The following is a 19,430-nucleotide window of genomic DNA, read 5'->3' on the forward strand; positions in this document are numbered from 1 at the left end:
CACATCCATACATGACCACTGGAAAAACCATAGCCTTGGCTAGACAGACCACTGTAGACTTCTCAGATTTAGTAACCTGTCCTTCATTATAAAAGATCACCATAACCAAGTCACCATCTTTTTTTTGGTTGGGTTGGCTTCACTCAGCTTGTAGATCTTAATTCCCCCAGAAGGGATTGAACCCGCTCTCTCGGCAGTGAAAGCACGGAATCCTAACCACCAGAGAATTCGCTCCATACAGTCCTTTACTTTAAATGTGTTGTAGGGTTTTCACCTCCTCCAGTCGTGATGATATATATTGACCCATCTTGTTCTTTTCTGATAACCATGATGAGCAACGACTATATTTTTGCAGGCTAAAGCTAAAACTCAGCAAGACTAACCAGCCCCTCTAAGAATTAAGCCTGTTCTCAATAACGCTTTGCAGGGCAGGGTGGGGTGGGGCGGGGCGGGTGGCTAATATAGTGCATCCGGATGTGCTCAGTCGTGTCCACTCTTTGCAACCCCATATAGACATTGATTCAATTCATAATAATGGAGGATTTTCGTGACTACGACTCAAGTATCCAAGTTATAATCACAATAATAATCATTCAGACCATAATATTCTCTGCCATTACTGTACTCCAGCAATACAAAAATCCAGATACAGCAAAATGGCCACATCACTGGACAGTTTTCACTCTGTCATGGTGACTTAGTGCAGAGTATAAATGTGATGTGGACTGGGCTAAATCCTATGCCTCTGCCAAATAAGTGTGGCAAGAAAATACTATGTAACACTGCTGTGTGCTTCATTACTCAGATTAACAGAAGACATACTTGTGAAAGTAAAGCATGAAAATAGACACTATTCAGAATCCAGACAACACATAAAAGTAACTACATAACAAGAACCCGGGGTGGATTATGGTCCAAATATTGCCATGCTGTTATAAACGAGCTAAACCAGTGAGCTGCTTAGCTGAGAACAGTGACTCTGCACTCCAGAACCACTTAAGAGCTTTAAAAATGCTGATGCCCAATCCCCACACACACAGAGAAAAATTTAATTGGCCCAGGGTGGAGTCCTGGGCATAGGATTTTTAGAAACTCCCTGACTCCTTTGGTGGACTGCCAGGATTGTGAAGAGCTGGGCCCTGAACAAAGAGGCCCTGGGGGAAATGAGAGGCCTCAGACTGCTTTGGGAAAGGTATTCCAGTAGGGGGCGCTCAGCTGATTCCATGTTTCCTAACAACCATCCGTGTCCCAAGTGTTAACCTATTTTCGGAGAGGCCTTTCCAACATAGATGCTACTCTAATTATTTTCAAAGTTTTCAAAAAGTAACGGGAATTCCCTGACGGTCCAGTGGGTGTGACTCCACTGCAGGGGCAGAGGCTCAATCCCTGATTGGGGAACTGAGGTCTCCCAAAACCTATGCTGCTGCTGCTAAGGCGCTTCAGTCATGTCCGACTCTGTGGGACCCCATAGACGGCAGCCCACCAGGCTTCCCCATCCCTGGGATTCTAGAGCAACCAAATAATACTAACTACAATGATAATAAAAATCTACAGTATCTTCGGCTTTCAGGTTGAATATGGCAGGTTAAACATATCCATTTATCTCTACTCTGTCCGCAAAACCCCACTAAATGACAGTAAAGGAATAAAAAGAAAAGATATGTTCTTGTTGACAAAACAGGAGAGCAGGTAACAGCAGCCAAGTGGGGACAAGGACATTTTAATGCTTCAGAACCCTGGAAAGCTCAGGAATTGTAAGCTATCTCCGAAGGTTGAGGAAAAATTGATATCAGAGTGGGCATCTACCCTGTCTGCTACAGTTTAAAACAAAATGAAGAAAGAGCTGTATAAGCATACTATGAGTTATAGAAGCAAACAGATGAAACTGCTAAGGATTGAAAATGGTTGTTTCTGGGAAGTGGGAACTGGGTTGGGAAAAAGCAATTCTGGGTTTTGCTCTTCTGAGAGCCCTGTGTCATTTGGCCTTTAAAATTAAATCCTGAAAGCAATTATCCTTCAATTAAAAAATAAATGTAAAAAAAAAAGAAATACTAAGTATACACAAAACTTAGATTTTTTTAAAATGCTGTTTTTGAAATGCATTTGGGAGTAAAGGTATGCAAATACTGTAGATATGAATGTAAAATTGTAAAATCTTTCCAGATGACAGGTGGGTAATATGGATCAAAACTTTCAATGTGTGGAACATTTAGTCCAGAATTTTCACTCTTGAATTTTGTCCAAGGAAGTAATTGGACAACCACTGCTTTGAGTATAAAATAAAAAATTGGAAACTCTCTTACATGCCCTACACCAGAATTTTGATTTGAACAAGTGATGGCTCCTCCAAACAGTGAAATTATATGTAAATACTTTAAATGATGGATTGCATACCTCCCAGACAGTCAAAAATTCTAAAAGCCTGAAAACAAAATTTGCTGGGCATGTGAAACCTCGAAATGTTAATTTAATGCTGTTGAGTGTGCACTGGTACACTGTCTTTGGGGGACAAGGAAAAATTGGCATTACATAAATGAAAAGTTAGATATACACTTTGATCAGCAATCCTCATAGGGAGTCTAAAATGACTCCCATGAACTATACAGTGCATGGAATTCTCCAGCCCAGAATATTGGAGTGGGTAACTGTTCTATTCTTCAGGGGATCTTCCCGACCCAGGAATCAAACCTAGGTCTCCTGCATGGAAGAGGGATTCTTTACCAGCTGAGCTACCAGGGAAGCCTGAGACCTTCTAAGGATTTTTACAAATATTACATCCTGGAGTGGGAAGGGGGAGAAGAGAACGAACACACCTACCACATAAGTTTACACCTACCTACATAAGTTTATGAACAAAGAAAACAAACCTATATGAATAATGCAGCTATGAAAGTTGACTATCACTAAATCTGGTAGTAATAACTGTGGATTAGAAAAGAAAATGGTGACTCACATGGTAAACAATTCACCTGCAATGCAGGAGACCCGGGTTCAATCTCTGGGTCGGGAAGAGTCTCTGGAGAAGGGAATGGAAACTCACTCCAGTATTCTGGCCTGGAGAATTCCACGGACAGAGGAGTCTGGCAGGTTACAGTCCATAGGGTGGCTAACAGTCCCACAGGACTGAGTGACTGACACTACAGAAAACAAAGCACAGCCCAAAAGACAATTACACCTGTGGCAGAAACGTGGGATCACCCAAAAAGAGTTCTCCTTTTCCCAGGTGGCTCTCTCTCTGAAAGTTGCTCAGTTGTGTCCGACCAGAAACTGTCTGGCTCCTCTGTCCATGGGATTCACCAGGCAAGACTATTGCAGTGGGTAGCCATTCTCTTTTCAGGAGGATCTTCCCCAGGAACTGAGCCTGGGTCTACCGAATTGAAAGCAGGCTCTCTAAGCCATCAGGGAAACTCTAATCAACAAAAGGAAAAAAGAAAAAAAGCCATTGCCAGTATTACAAGGCCCGGGTTCCGGTCGTGGGTAGTGAAAAATCTGTCTGGTTTCTTTGCTCAGTTGTCTCTGATCGGCCATCCTGTCTTCGCTTGGAAAAGCCCATTGTGGCTTTATGGATATTGGGTTTCCCTTGTATCTCAGCTGGAAAAGAATTTGCCTACAGTGCGGGAGACCTGCATTCCATCCCTGGGTTAGGAAGATCCCTGCAAAAGGGGGAGGCTACTGGAAAATCCCATGGACAGAGGAGCCTGGTAGGCTGCAGTCCATGGGGTCGCTAAGAGTCAGACACGACTGAGCGACGTCACTTTCACTTTTCACTTTCATGCATTGGAGGAGGAAATGGCAACCCACTCCAGTGTTCTTGCCTGGAGAATCCCAGGGATGGCGGGGCCTGGTGGGCTGCCATCTATGGGGTTGCACAGAGTCTGACATGACTGAAGCGACTTAGCGGCAGCAGCAGCAACCCACTCCAGTATCATGGCCTGGAGCATTCCATGGACTGCATAGTGCACGCGGTCACAAAAAGTCAGACATGACTAAGCGTCTTTCACCTTAAACTCACTGAAAATCAAACCCGCAAACTGAAATGATACACAAAGCAAGCTTCAAGGGTCTAAAAAAACTGCCTGAAATCATTTATCTTTCAACCTCTTCTTTTCTACACAAGAATATTGGTCTTGTTTAGTTTCACAAGACCTCCAGAAATTGTCTGGTAATGGAAGTATTATTTCTTTCTTGGCCCTACTTGACCTAGTCTCCACCTCAACACAAGAGACTATGTTCAAGCAGGAGCAAGAAACAGAGTATGGGTACTGCACTGTGCCTGGGCCATACTGATTAGAGGGAGCTCACTCCTAATTCACTGAGGATGAGAAGCAAAAAAAAGGGTAAGCCTCTGTGAAGAGGTTGTAGCAGATCTTTCAACATAAGGGGACGAAGGCTCATTCTTCGAGAACTACATTTAAAAGAAATCTATGATAAACTGAAATAATAAATTGAATGTATTGTGCACAGTGCATTTTGGTTATGCAAATAAATGCTGAGTCCCAGCCCCCAAGATTCGCCCCTTTCCCGGCCCAGCTCCCTCGAAGCTGGCTTCCAATCCGTTGTTCCAAGGCCCCTGACTCCATGTCTTCTCTTCGACGCTCTGCGTCTGATTTCTTTCGAATAAAGGCTTTTGTTGACGGTTTAAGAAACTGATACAGGAGCGCTGCATTCGACACGAAGAAGGTTCACTATAATGTCAAATGAAACAGAGTGCCCTGAGTGCGCAGGCCTGCCAAACTATTTGTGACCCCATGGACTGTAGCCCTCCAGGCTCCTCTGTCCATGGAATTCTCCAGGCAAGAATAACGCAGTGGGTAGCCATTCCCTTCTCCAGGAGAGTCTTCCCCAGGAGCGAACCTCCATCTCCCACATTGAAAGCAGAGTCTTCGCTTTCTAAGCCACCATGGTGACTGTAATCACTAATTAAAAAAAAAAAAAAAAAAACAAACAAAAAAAAAAAAACAAACAAAAAAAACTGTCTACCAATATAGGAGGAGCCAGTTCCATCCCTGGGTCATAAAAATTAGGATTATGAAAATCTTACTAAAAATCAAGAACATGATTTCACATGATAAATACACATCAAACTCTTAACTGCTGCAGGCGTAGAAAAACTGCCCAAAGCCCTCCACGTTTCAAATTCTATTCTTCCACACATCAATATTGGCCTTGTTTATCTCACAAGGCCTCCAAAAATTATCAGAAGCTCGCCTTATCCCTACTTGGGCCTACCTCACCGAATCCTCAGTGAGACAAAAGACTCAGTTCGAGTAGAAGCAAGGACAAGAGTAAACATACCATAAAGAGCCTGTGAACATACTGATGAGGTGAGGCTCACTCCTAACACAGTGAGGCTGAGGAGCGTCAAGGGTAAGTCCAGGTCAAGAGTTTGCAGCAGATCTTTGCGCCTAAGAGGATGAAGGCTCATTCTTCAAAATACTACATTTAAAAAAATTATGATAAATTGAAATAATAAATAGAAACTATATTGCATGCATTGCATTCTGGTTATGCAAATGAACGCTGATCCCCGCCGCTGAGATTTGCGCCTTTCCCTGCCCCAGCTCCTGTGAAGCCGGCTTCCAGCCCCTTGTTCCCAGGCCCCTGACTCCATGTCTTCTCCTCGACGTTCTGAGTCTGATTTGTGTCGAATAAAGGATGTTGTTGACAGCTTAAGAAAATGATGTAGGAGTGCTGCATTTGACACACACAGAAGGTTCACTATAATGTCAAATGAAATAGAGTACCATGTGTGCTCAAAATGATGAAGGAGCACTGCATTTGACACAGAGAAGGTTCACTATAATGTCAAATGAAATAGAGTACCGTGTGTGCTCAGTCCTGCCCAGACAATTTGGGATCCCATGGACTGTAGCCCTCTAGGCTCCTCTGTCCATGGAATTCTCCAGGCAAGCATACTGCAGTGGGTAGCCATTCCCTTCTCCAGGAGAAGCTTCCCCAGGATCGAATCCGGGTCTCCCACTTTGTAAGCAGACTCTATTGTCTCAGCCATCAGGGTGACTCTAGTCACTATTTAACAACAAAAAAAAAAAAGTGCCAAAATAGGAGGGCCCAGTTCCATCCCTGGGTCGAGAAAATTGTCCAGTTCATTTGTTCAGTTCTGTCCAACTGGCTTTCCTATCCGTCACTAACTCCCAGGGCATGCTCAAACAAATGTCCACCAAATTGGTGATGCTATCTAATGGTTTTCCCCAATGTCGTCCCTTTCTCTTCCCATGTTCAATCTTTCCCAGCACCAGAAAAATCTCCTGGAAAGTGCATTCATGATTATGAGAACCATACTGGCCAAAGACCAAGCAATTTTACTGACCAATCAACCTGACCTGCCCCCTGAGAAACCTGTATGCAGGTCAAGAAGCAACAGTTAGAACCGGACATTGAAACCCAGACTGGTTCCAAATTCGGAAAGGAGTACCTCAAGGCTGCATATTGTCACCCTGCTTATCTAAGCTGAATGCCGAGTACATCATGCGAAATGCCATGCTGGATGAAGCACAAGCTGGAATCAACAGTGAGGGGAGTAGCATCAACAACCTCAAATATGCAGATGACATAACCCTTATGGCAAAGCAAAGAACTAAAGACCCTATTGATGAAAGGAGAGTGAAAAAGCTGGCTTAAAACTGAAAATTCATAAAAGGAAGATTATGGCATCAATTTGCAAACAGATGGGGAAACGATGGAACAGTGACTGACCTTACTTTCTTGGCCACTAAAATGACTGAGAACGGTGACTTCAGCCATGAAATTAAAAGACACTTACTTGCTCCTTGGAAGAAAAGCTATGATCAACCAAGACAGTGTATTAAAAAGCAAAGACATTACCTGGCCAAAAAAGGCCCGTCCACTCAAAGCTATGGTTTTTCCAGTACTCATGTATGGATGTGAGAGTTGCACTGTAAAGAAAGCTGAAAGCCGAAGAACTGAGGCTGTGGGACTGTGGTCTTGGAGTAGATGCTTGAGAGAGACCCTTTGACTGCAAGAAGATCCAACTGGTCCATCCTAAAGGAAATCAGCCCTGAATAGCCATTGGAAAAACTGATGCTGACTCTGAAATTCTAACACTTTGGCCACCTGATGCAAAAAACTGACTTAATGGAAAAAACCTTGATGCTAGGAAGGACTAAACGTCAGAAAAACAAAAAGACAACGGAAAATGAGACTTCTAGATAGCGCTATGGATTCGCAGGGCATGAGTAAGCTAGGAAAACGGATGACAGTGAAACCCAGAAGACCGCAGGCCATGGGGTTACAAAATAAGAGGACACGACTCACAGGGTCAACTGAGCAGAACAAAGCCTAACACAGTAAGCAAACGTAGAAACCTATTATGTAAAACAACGCCAGAAAAAACAAGCCCCGTCTTAAAATTTTAGTTTCACAAGGTCTGTTTTTGTACACAACGTTATTGGCTTTGTCTATTTCACAAAGCCTCCAAAAATTATGAGCAGCACAGCCTATACTTCTTCCGAGGCTTAACCAGAGGGCCACAAAAAAGACCCACCTTGAGTAAGAGCACTCCTAACACACTTAGGGTGAGGAGTGTCAAGGGTAACTCTGGGTCAAGAATTGGCGGCAGATCTCTTCATTTAAGTGCGTGAAGGTTCATTCATCAAAATATTATGTTTAAAAGAAATCTATGATGAATTAAAAGAGTAAATTCAATCTATATTGCATGCAGTGCATGACGGTTATGCAAATGAATGCTGAGTCTCCGCCCCCGAGATTCACGCCTTTCTCCGCCCAAGCTCCCAGGAAGCCAGCTTCCGGTCCCTGGTTCCCAGGCCTCTGACTCCATGTTTTCTCCTCCTCAACACTCTGAGTCTGATTTCTTCTCAATAAGGATTTTATTGACGCCTTAAGATAATGATATATGGGTGCTGGATTTGATACAGAGAAGGTTCACTATACTGTTGAATCAAAGAGAGTGCTGAACCTCCTTAGTCGTGCCCAGACGATTTGTGACCCCATGGACTATAGCCCTCCAGGGCCTCTGTCCATGGAATTCTCCAGGCAAGAATACTACAGTGGGTAGCCATTCCCTTCTCCAGGGGAAGCTTCCCCAGGATCAAATCTGGGTCTCCCACTTTGAAGCAGACTCTTTACTATATAAGCCATCAGGATGACTCTAATCATTATATTAAAAAAAAAAAAAAAAGTGACTGCCAAAATAGAACTGAATCATCAGAAAGGACCCTGATGCTAGGAAAGATGGAAAGCTTGAGGAGAAGGGGACAACAGAGAATGAGATGGTTGGATGGCATCACCACCTTGATGTACATGAGTCTGAGCAAGTTCCAGGAGTTGGTGATGAACAGGGACCCTGGCGTGCTCCAGTCCATGGGGTCGCAAAGAGTCTGACACGACTCAGGGACTGAACTGAACTGAACAGGGCATGGCTCATAGTTTCATTGAGTTAGACAAGGCTGTGGTCCATGTGATCAGTTTGAGAAGTTTTCTTTGACTCTGGTTTTCCTTCTGTCTGCCCTCTGACAGATAAGGATAAGAGGCTTATGGAAGCTTCCTGCTGGGAGAGACTGTGGGGAAACTGGGTCTTGTTCTGCTGGGCGGGACCATGCTCAGTAAATGTTTAATCCAATTTTCTGTTGATGGGTGGGGCTGTCTTCCCTCCCTGTTGTTTGACCTGAGCCCAAACTAAGGTGGAGGTAATGAAGATAATGGGCACCTCCTTCCAAAGGTTCCAGGCAGGCACTGCTGCACTCAGTGCCCCCAACCCTGCAGCAGTCCACCGCCGACCCACGCCTCCACCAGGGACTCCTGGACACCCACGGGCAAGTCTGGGTTAGGGTCCCTGCTCCTTTCTCCCGAGTCCTGGTGTGCACAAGGTTTTGTTTGTGCCCTCCAAGAGCCTGTTTCCCCAGTCCTGTGTAAGTTCTGTAATCAAATCCCACTGGCCTCCACAGTCAAATTCCTTGGGGGGTTCTCAGTTCCCTTGCCAGATCCCCAGGTTGGTAAATCTGTTGTGGGTCCTAGAACTTCCTTAACAGTGTGAGAATTTCTTTGGTATGATTGTTCTGCAGTTTGTGGGTCATCTGTTCGGTGGCTCTATGGTTGGGGTTAATGGCGACCTCCTCCAAGAGGGCTTATGCCACAGGCTGGGTGACCAGGGCTCCTGCACCCAGAGCCCCTGCCCCTGAGGCAGGCCACTGCTGACCCACTGTCCCTCCACAGGAGACACTCAAACACAGTTCTGGCTCAGTCTCTGTGGGGTTTCTGAGCTCTGCTGTGCGCAAGGTTTTCTTTGAGCCCTCCAAGTGTCACTGGCGGGTATGGGATTTGATTCTAAATGAAATTTCACCCCTCCTACTATCTTGTTTGGGCTTCTCCTTTGCCCTTGGACGTGGGGTATCTTTCTTTGGTGGGATCCAACATTCTCCTGTTGGTGGTTGTTCAGCACCGAGTTGTAATTTTGGACTTCTCCCAGGAGAAGACCAGGGCATGACCTTCTACTCCTCCATCTTGTAAGGGAATCTTTGGTCAGCTTCCCATAACACTGAATGGGGATATCCAAGAGATTTTGTGGTGCCGGGAAAGATTGAAAGCAGGTGGAGAAAGGGACCACAGTGCAAAGTGCAAAAAGCAGTTAAGTGGCATCACCAACTGAATGGACATAAGTTTGAGCAAGCACGAGTGTTGGTGACAGACAGGAAGGCTGGTCGGATAAGACTCAGCAAATGAACTGCACAATTTTCACGACCCTGGCATGGAACTGGGCCCTCCTATATTGGCAGTCACCTTTTCTTTTTTCTTTTTTAATAGTGATTAGAATCACCCTGATGGCTTAGACAGTAAAGAGTCCGTTCACAAAGCGGGAGACCCAGGTTCGGTCCTGGGGAAGCTTCTCCTGGAGAATGCAATGGTTACCCACTGCAGAATTCTTGCCTGGAGAATTCCATGGACAGAGGAGCCTGGAGGGCTATAATGGCATGGGGTTTGAAAATAGTCTGGGCGCGACTGAGTAGGTTCAGCACTCTTTCATTCGACACTACAGTGAACCTTCTCTGTGTCAAATGCAGCGCCCATATGTCATTATCATAAGTCGTCAACAAAATCCTTATTCAAAAGAAATCAGACTCAGAATGTCGAGGAGGAGAAAACATGGAGTCAGGGGTCTGGGAACAAGGGACTGGAAGCTGGCTTTCCCTGGTGCTGGGGCGGGGAAAGGGGCGAATCTCGGGGGTGGGGACTCAGAGAATATTTGCATAACCAGCATGCACTGCACCCAATATAGTTTCAATTTACTATTTCAATTTATCATAATTTCTTTTAAACATAGTATTTTGAAGAATGAGCCTTCATTCACTTAAGAGAAAAGATCGGTTGCAAACTCTTGACCCGGACTTACCCTTGACGCTCCTCACCCTAACTGTGTTGTGTGTGCTCGTGGTCAAGTCAGGTCTTTTGCCTTACATTTCGTCTTCTGTCGGTTAGATCTGAGAAAAACATCACTGTGTTACCCTCAATTTTTTGAAGCTTTGGGAGAAAAGCAAGGCCAACATCGTTGTATGCAAAAACAGACGTTGAGGGATGGAATGGGGAGGGAGGAGGGAGGAGGGCTCAGGATGGGGAACACATGTATACCTGTGGCGGATTCATTTTGATATTTGGCAAATCTAATACAGTTATGTAAAGTTTAAAAATAAAATAAAATTAAAAAAAAAATGTAAAAAAAATAAATAAATAAATAAATAAATAAATAAAAAGAAAAAAAAAAAAAACAGACGTTGAAAAGTGAAATCTTTGAGGAAGGGTTTTTTCCTGGGGTTCTTATATTTAAGAGTTTTCTGTGTGGTTATGGGATGCAACTCCGAGGTTAGGATTTGGTCCGCTCAGTTGACTCTCTCAGTCGTGTCCAAGTATTTTGCAACCACGTGGGCTGTGGCACTTCAGGTTGCCTGTCTATCACCATTCTCGATGCTTACACATACTCATGCCTTTTGAATCAATGGTGCTATCTAAGTACTTCATTTTCTGTTGTCTCTTTTCTCCTTCCACCTTTAGTCCTTCCCAGCATCAGGGTCGTTTCCAGTACGTCAGTTCTTTACATCAGGTGGCCAAAGTATTGGAGTTTCAGTGCCTGCACCAGTTCTTCCAAGGAATATTCAGGACTGATTTTGGTCAGTAAGGTTCTCATAATTATGAATGGGCTTCTGGGAGATTTTTCTGGTGCCAGGAAAGATTGAAAATGGGAGTAGGAAGGGATGACATTGGGGAAAACCATTAGATAGCATCCCTGACCCGGTGGACAGGAGTTTGTGCATGGCCTGGGTGTTAGTGATGGATAGGAAAGCCAGTCGCGCAGAACTGAGGAAATGAACTGGACAATTTTCATGACCCACGGATGAAACTGGGCCCTCCTATTTTGACAGTCACTTTTTTTTTTTTTAACATAGTGATTAGAGTCCCCCTGACGGCTGAGACAGTAAAGAGTCTGTTCACAAAGCGGGATCCCCAGGATCGATCCTGGGGAGCTTCTCCTGGAGAAGGGAATGGCTACCCACTGCAGTATTCTTGACTGGCGGTCCATGGACAGAGGAGCCTGGAGGGCTATATTCCATGGGGTCGCATATAGTCTGGGCACGACTGAGGAGGTTCGGCACTCTATGTCATTTGACATTATAGTTAACCTTCTCTGTGTCAAATGCACTGCCCATATATCTTTATCTTAAGCTGTCAAAAAAATCCTTATTGAGAAGAAATCAGACTCAGAGTGTCAAGGAGAAGAAAACATGGAGTCAGGGGCCTGGGAACAAGGGAGTGGAAGGTGGCTTCCCGGGAGCTGGGGCACGGAAAGGCGTGAATCTCGGGGGCGGGTACTCAGTGAATATTTGCATAACCAGAATTCACTACTTGTGATATAGTTTCAATTTAGTATTTCAATTTATCGTAGATTTCTTTTAAATGTACTATTTCGATGAATGAGCCTTAACCCACTTAAGAGAAAAGATCTGCTGCAAACTCTTGACCCGGGCTTACATTTGACGCCCCTCTGCCTCACTGTGTTAGGAATGCATGTTCCCTCATCTGTATGTGCACAGGCACACTGAAGCATTCTTATGCTTATTCTTGCTCGTCCTCAAGCTGAGTCTTTTGTCTTGTACTTAAGATTCGGTTAGTTAGGCCTGAGGAGGAATATAAGCCCAGTGACACAATTTTTGGAGGCCTTGTGAGATAAACAAGGCTAACATCGTTGTATGCAAAAACAGACCTTATGAAGGGAAAGTTTTGAGGCAGGCTTTTTTTTTCTCGGGTTGTTGTACTTAAGAGCTATCTGTGTGTTTATCGTGTGAAATTCTGAGGCTAGGCTTTGGTCTGCTCAGTTGACTCTCTCAGTCGTGAATGACTCTTTTGTAACCCCGTGGACTGTGGCACTTCAGGTTTCCCTGTCACCCATTCTCAGAGCTTACTCATACTCATGCCCTGTGAATCAATGGTGCTATCTAACCATCTCATTTTCTGTCGTCTCCTTTCTCCTCCCTCCTTTAGTCGATTCCAGCATCAGGGATTTTTCCAGTAAGTCAGTTCTTTGCATCAGGTGGCCAAAGTATTGAAATTTCAGTGTCAGCCTCAGTTCTTCCAATGAGTATTCAGGACTGATTTCCTTTAGGACGGACTGGTTGGATCTCCTTGCAGTCGAAGGGACTCTCAAGCGTCTTCTCCAAGACCACAGTCCAACAGCCTCAGTTCTTCGGCCTTCAGCTTTCTTTACAGTGCAACTCTCACATCCATACATGAGTACTGGAAAAACCATAGCTTTGACTGGACAGAATTTTTTGGCCAAGTAATATATCTGCTTTTTTTTTTTTTTTTTAATCTCTCTGCTTTTTAATACACTGTCTTGGTTAGTCATAGCTTTTCTTCCAAGGAGCAAGTGTCTTAATTTCATGGCTGCAGTCACCGTCCACAGTGATTTTAAAGCTGATGAAAATAAAGTCTGTCACTGTTTCCATCGTTTCCCCATCTATTTGCCATGAAGTGATGGGAATGGATGCCATGATCTTTGTTTTCTGAATTTTGAGTTTTAAGCCAACATTTTCACTCTCCTCTTTCACTTTCATCAAGAGGCTCTTTAGTTCTTTTTTGCTGTCAGCCATGAAGGTGGTGTCATCGGCATTTCTGAGGTTATTGATGTTTCTCCCAGCAATGTTGATTCCAGCTTGTGCTTCATGCAGCATGGCATTTCAGATGCTGTAATCTGCATATAAGTTAAATAAGCAGGGTGACCATATGCAGCCTTGATGTACTCCTTTCCAGATTTTCAACCAGCCTGTTTTTCAATGTCAAGTTCTAACTGGTGCTTCTTGACCTGCATAGAGATTTCTCACGGGGCAGGTCAGGTTGCTCAATCAGCAGGATTGCTTGGTCTTTGCTCAGTAAGGTTCTCATAACTGTGGATGGGTTTTCCTGCAGATTTTTCTGGTGCCGGGAAAGATCGAAGATGGGAGGAGAAAGGGACGACATTGGGGAAAACGCTTAGATAGCATCACCGAGGTGGACATGGGTTTAAGCAAGCCCTGAGAGTTAGTGATGGATAAGAAAGCCAGTCAGACGGAACTGAGCAAATGTACTAGACAATTTTCACGACCCAGGGATGGAACCAGGCCCTCCTATTTTGGCAGACACTTTTTTTTTTCTTAATTAGTGATTAAAGTCACCCTGATGGCTTAAACAGTAAACAGTCCACTTACAAAGTGGGAGACCCAGGTTGAATCCTGGGGAAGAATCTCTTGGAGAAGGGAATGGCTACCCACTGCAGTATTCTTGCCTGGAGAATTCCATGGACAGAGAGGATCCTGTGGGGCTACGTCCAGGAGCTCACAGAGTCTGACAGGACTGAAAGAATAACACTATTCAGATGCTAACAACAACCAAGAGCCTGAGGCCCAAAGTTATCAGGAGTAATAAACTCAATGATGCTCCCAACAATTTGTCTGGTTAAAAGATCAACTTGCAGGATTCTGTTGGCCTTGCAGCCAGGATCGGGGAACCGGAACCCTCAGAGTTCATAGCTGAACACAGGGCTATTTAGAGGTTTGGCCTGTAGTATTACTCCTTAGGGAACAGGCTTCAGATGGCTAGGTTCTCATACCCTGTAAATGCAAGGTTGAAGAGACTCACAAATTTTAAGCAATGCACATGTCTTGGGTATTATTAATTTCACTACTGTTAGCCCATTACTGACACCCATCATACTGGCTAACATGCTACTAATTTCACCAGTGAAAATCCATTTCTAACCTTCATTTCACTACTTATCAAAGTCTCTGCTGTTGATTGAGCTATGGCTAACAGAAACATTTGCAGTAGCCAGAAGCTGTGATACAAACTCCCTGATTAATATAGCCAACTACCCCTGGTGTGTGACATCCTGAGTGGGGTCATTGCTAGCTCTTAGTTTTACGCAACACACACACACAAGCTACTACTACGACACTGTCTTTGCTGGCAGTAAATTAGCAGACTTCATCATACTCTATAATATGGTCAAAGGTACTGACAAATCGCAAGAAGCTATATATCTCATTAGAAGAGTGGAAACCTAGAAAAGAGGAGTCAGTGAGGCCAGGTTGACAAAGCCCATTCAACAGGAGAGAGAGAAGCTTGGTCAAAAAAGAGAAGTTCAAAACTAACGGCTCCATCTCCAAGGCTGTCCCTCGTGTGAGGAGAGAAGCCCCAACATTCAAATCTAATGCCTCCTAACAGGGAAAATTGTTTTGATTTCTTGCTCACCAAACAACCTTCCCAATAGAATCTGTCTCCCTGTGTGAATCTGACTCCAGAGAGAGACAGAATGGAGACGTGTGTAGTCGACTGAGAAGACAAACGCAAACCTAGTTGTGGCATCTCAGTTCCCCAACCAGGGACCAAACCCCAGTCCTGTCAGTGAAAGTGCAGAACCCTAACCATTAGGCGGCCAGAGAACTCCCCCAAATTATGTTTTGTTTGACAAACTCACTGAGGATTGAGCCCGGGATGCAGTCTCTTAGTTCTCAGAGACTGCTCCAAAAAGGTAAGGGGGCAGGGGAGTTACCTGGCGGGCCAGTGGTTGGGACTCCGTGCTTCCACTGCAGGCGGCACAGGTTCAATCCCTGGTTGGAGAACAATGGGATCTAAGGGAACTAAGATCCTGCAAGCCACTCAGTGGGGCAAAAAAAGAGGTAAGAGGGGAGCCAGAATATATAGGAAGTTCTTTGCTGAGGAAAAAAAAAATATGTAGTCAACCATCAGAACATCAAAAGATTACTGGTAATCACAAAAACACACATCTCAAGTTAATGATTTTAGTATGGGAAGATGCAAGAGTCTGGGCCCATTGCAATCATTCCTTTGATATACACTTTTTCTAGGGGCACTGTCCTATTTTTCTCCATCCTGAATCTACTCAGGGCCCACCCTCGGGGTGACAGCAGTGCCTGGTAGCTTTATGGTCTCAACATCCTTTGTTTACTGAAATGGCAGGCAACATTCTCTGTCCACAGCGTACACTTGCATTCAGTGAGATGCTCCCGTTGCTCATTATTAATAAAGGGACACTTTGACTTTGTCAGTCAGGCCTGAGAGCCATATTCTGGAGACAGTGCCTTCTGGGAGTGTGTTTGGAAGCCCCCGAGCGCTCAAAATATTTTGGGTGCTGTACTTCCCATACCAGGCCAGTCCTACTTTCCAGTACAAGGGGCTTGGTTTTTGTCTTGTTTTGTGTTTTGGCTTGTGGGCTCTCCGTTCCCCTGCCAGGAATTGAACCTGGGCCCCAGCAGTGAAAGCCTAGAACCATAACTAACCACTAGACCACCAGGGAACTCCCTTGAGTTGTTTCCTTTTAGGGCTTGTTGAATGGATTCCCCCCAGCCAAGCGGTAAATGAAGTGAAGGCAGGGGCTGTGCTCATGAAACTCCTATATTCTCAGCACCCAGCAGAATGCCAGGCTCAGAGAAAGCCCTCAATACATACTTTTTGAGAAAAAGAGCCTCTGAATGGTAAAAATGCACTGACCACTTGGTTTTCTGAATCTATACAGATGAGGGCCAAACCTCCAATTGCCCAGGTGATATCCTTTCTTGCGACCTCTCAGAGAGTTTCCTGTACTGAGAAGACCTCAGGCAGCCACAGGACCGAGATCATCCCAGGGTAAACTTGGTGGCAACAGAAAATTTTCATTCATCAGTTAAACATTTACCGAGTGCCTACTACATTCTACTACAGTGCATAAATGCTCAGTCGCTAAGTCTTGTTCGACTCTTTGCAACCCCATGCACTGTAGCCCGCCAGGTTCTTCTGTCCATGGCATTTCCTGGGCAAGAATACTGGAGTGGGTTGCCATTTCCTTCTCCAGGGCATCTTCCCAGCTCAGGGATGGAACTTGCATCTCCTGTGTCTCCTGCATTGGCAGGTGGATTCTTTACCACTCAGTCACCTGGGAAGCCCACCTACTGCATTCTGAGCCCTTAATTAGACACCAGGCATACCACAATTTAGAATAAGGGCTCTCAGGCGTGATAACAAACAGTAAAATAATTCATCTGGAATAATCTATATGGAATAGAATCTTTAAAAAAGTGGATATATGTATATGTAAACTGATTCAATGTACAGCACAAACTAACACAACATTGTAAATCAACTGTATTCCAGTAAAGAAAATTGAAAAGAAAAACTAGCATAACTCAGAAGATAGAGGTATTATTGCAAAGTAACATCTTGAGCATTATTTTCTACTGGTGGAGGGGAAGTTTAAGGAAGGTTTAAAGTGACATCTGAGCCATGTCTTGAAGGATCAACAGGTGATAAAGTAACCATTCTAGTTTGACTTGTCTACCTCAGAGTATTTTCAGAGAAAGGAAAGCTCCTACCAACCTTTAAAATAGCCAAGGGTATTATTTCAACGAAAGAGTCGAATTTCATGTTTCTTGCACACTATTGGGGTTGCAGGTAGTGCAAAAGAGTATTTGCCTTTCTGTAGAACAAAGAGGTGATTGTTTGATTCGATTACCCAATGCTGTCCTTGGGTGCTCACCCTGAGTTTAGTCTTTATAGGAATTTGGCCAGTTCCATGTTTCTGGCAGACACTGTAAGATTTTATAAATGATTATTATAGCCAGCTTGCTCAGGCATACTGATGGCTGGCTGTGGAGGGTACGATTAGATTGACACATGCTGGGGTGCCAGCACCAGAAGGAACAGGATACTTCACATAGAAACGCTTGTCCTGTCTGGAATATTGGGAGAGAGTACATGCATTTCAAAAATTCAAATACCCATGTTGCATATACAGGCTTCATGAAATTTTTTCTGATTTATTTTCATAAGTCTCAGCCAGAATTGGAGAAAGCAACGGTACCCCACTCCAGTACTCTTGCCTGGAAAATCCCATGGATGGAGGAGCCTGGTAGGCTGCAGTCCATGGGGTTGCTACAAGTTGGACACAACTGAGCGACTTCACTTTGACTTTTCACTTTCATGCATTGGAGAAAGAAATGTCAACCCACTCCAGTATTCTTGCCTAGAGAATCCCAGGGATGGGGGTGCCTGGTGGGCTGCCATCTATGGGGTCTCACAGAGTCAGACATGACTGAAGCGACTTAAGCAGCAGCAGAAGCCAGAATTACAGACTTTCAAGGAAATGTGTATAAAGACAATGGTAAAGACAAATACAAAATACTTGTGAGGTTAGGCGCTAGGGAAGGTCTCAATATAAAATGTCCTGGAGAAAATATTTATGACTTGAAAAACTATCCTTCTTCATCAGTGTTTTCTAAAGTTGATCCAAAACCACAGTTTCAAACTCTGCTAAGATGATAAAATGCAGATTCCAGGCCTCCTTCTAAGATCTGATTGGGAGAAGATTGGCATATTTAAGGATATTCGCTTCCCATCCATGAATGTATTAGCATAGTATATCTTTCTTTTATTTCAGTTCAGTTCAGTCGCTCAGTCATGTACGAGTCTTTGCAACCCCATGAATTGCAGCACACCAGGCTTCCCAGTCCATCACCAACTCCTGGAGTTCACTCAAACTCACCACCATCGAGTCAGTGATGCCATCCAGCCATCTCATCCTCTGTCATCCCCTTCTCCTCCTGCCCCCAATCCCTCCCAGCATCAGAGTCTTTTCCAATGAGTCAACTCTTCGCATGAGGTGGCCAAAGTACTGGAGTTTCAGCTTTAGCATCATTCCTTCCAAAGAACACCCAGGACTGATCTCCTTTAGAATAGACTGGTTGGATCTCCTTGCAGTCCAAGGGACTCTCAAGAGTCTTCTCCAACACCACAGTTCAAAAGCATCAATTCTTCGGTGCTCAGCTTTCTTCACAGTCCAACTCTCACATCCATACATGACTCCTGGAAAAACCATAGTCTTGACTAGATGGACCTTTGTTGGCAAAGTAATGTCTCTGCTTTTGAATATACTATCTAGGTTGGTCATAACTGTCCTTCCAAGGAGTAAGCGTCTTTTAAATTCATGGCTGCAATCACCACCTATATGCAGGTCAGGAAGCAACAGTTAGAACTGGACATGGAACAACAGAATGGTTCCAAATAAGAAAAGGAGTACATCAAGGATGTATATTGTCACCCTGCTTATTTAACATATATGCAGTGCACATCATGAGAAATGCTGGGCTGGAAGAAGCACAAGCTGGAATCAAGATTTCTGGGAGAAATATCAATAACCTCAGATATGCATATGACACCACCCTTATGGCAGAAAGTGAAGAGGAACTAAAAAGCCCCTTGATGAAAGTGAAAGAGGAGAATGAAAAAGTTGGCTTAAAGCTCAACATTCAGAAAACTAAGATCACAGCATCTGGTCCCATCACTTCATGGCAAATAGATGGGGAAACAGGGGAAACAGTGTCAGACTTCATTTTGTGGGGCTCCAAAATCACTGCAGATGGTGATTGCAGCCATGAAATTGAAAGACGCTTACTCCTTGGAAGGAAAGTTATGACCAACCCCTTTTATTTAGGTGCTGTTTAATATTTCCTTCTATGGCATGTACATCTTTTGTCAGATTTATTCCTAGCTACCTTATATTTTTTGCACAACTCTTTGTGACCCTATGAACTGTAGCCCACCAGGCTCCTCTAGTAAAATAAAAATATTAGAATGAAAGATTTCATTAAGATTTCAATAAGCTATAAAGCAAATACAATGAATAATTAACTGTAGTTGATGTATCAATCATGTCCTGTCCAAAGGCAGAAATAAAATTATTTTCATAGGCAAAATTTTATATAAAGAATGGTTAACCCATGTATTAGAGAGCTGAAAAGGCAAAATGAAAACCCTAAGATAGCATTGCTAAAAATCAGCTATGGCCTCTAGAACTGGATGAAAAAAGAGAAGTTGGTATTAAGAATGACCAAAAACAAAAACAAAAACAAAAACAAAAA

The 19,430-nt window shown here is 43.9% G+C and overlaps 1 long non-coding RNA gene across 1 annotated transcript; it reads right to left on the reverse strand.

The window, feature by feature from the left end:
• Positions 1–4,454: 4,454 nt before the first annotated feature.
• LOC129639781 (uncharacterized) lies at positions 4,455–5,465 on the reverse strand. The gene is made up of 2 exons (XR_008708596.1): positions 5,296–5,465; positions 4,455–4,685 (listed from the first exon to the last, which is right to left on the reverse strand). It is a non-coding gene; the product is annotated as an uncharacterized LOC129639781 (long non-coding RNA).
• Positions 5,466–19,430: the final 13,965 nt, after the last annotated feature.

Source organism: Bubalus kerabau, chromosome X (assembly GCF_029407905.1).
Source record: "Bubalus kerabau isolate K-KA32 ecotype Philippines breed swamp buffalo chromosome X, PCC_UOA_SB_1v2, whole genome shotgun sequence".
In the NCBI taxonomy this organism is placed as follows: domain Eukaryota; kingdom Metazoa; phylum Chordata; class Mammalia; order Artiodactyla; family Bovidae; genus Bubalus; species Bubalus kerabau.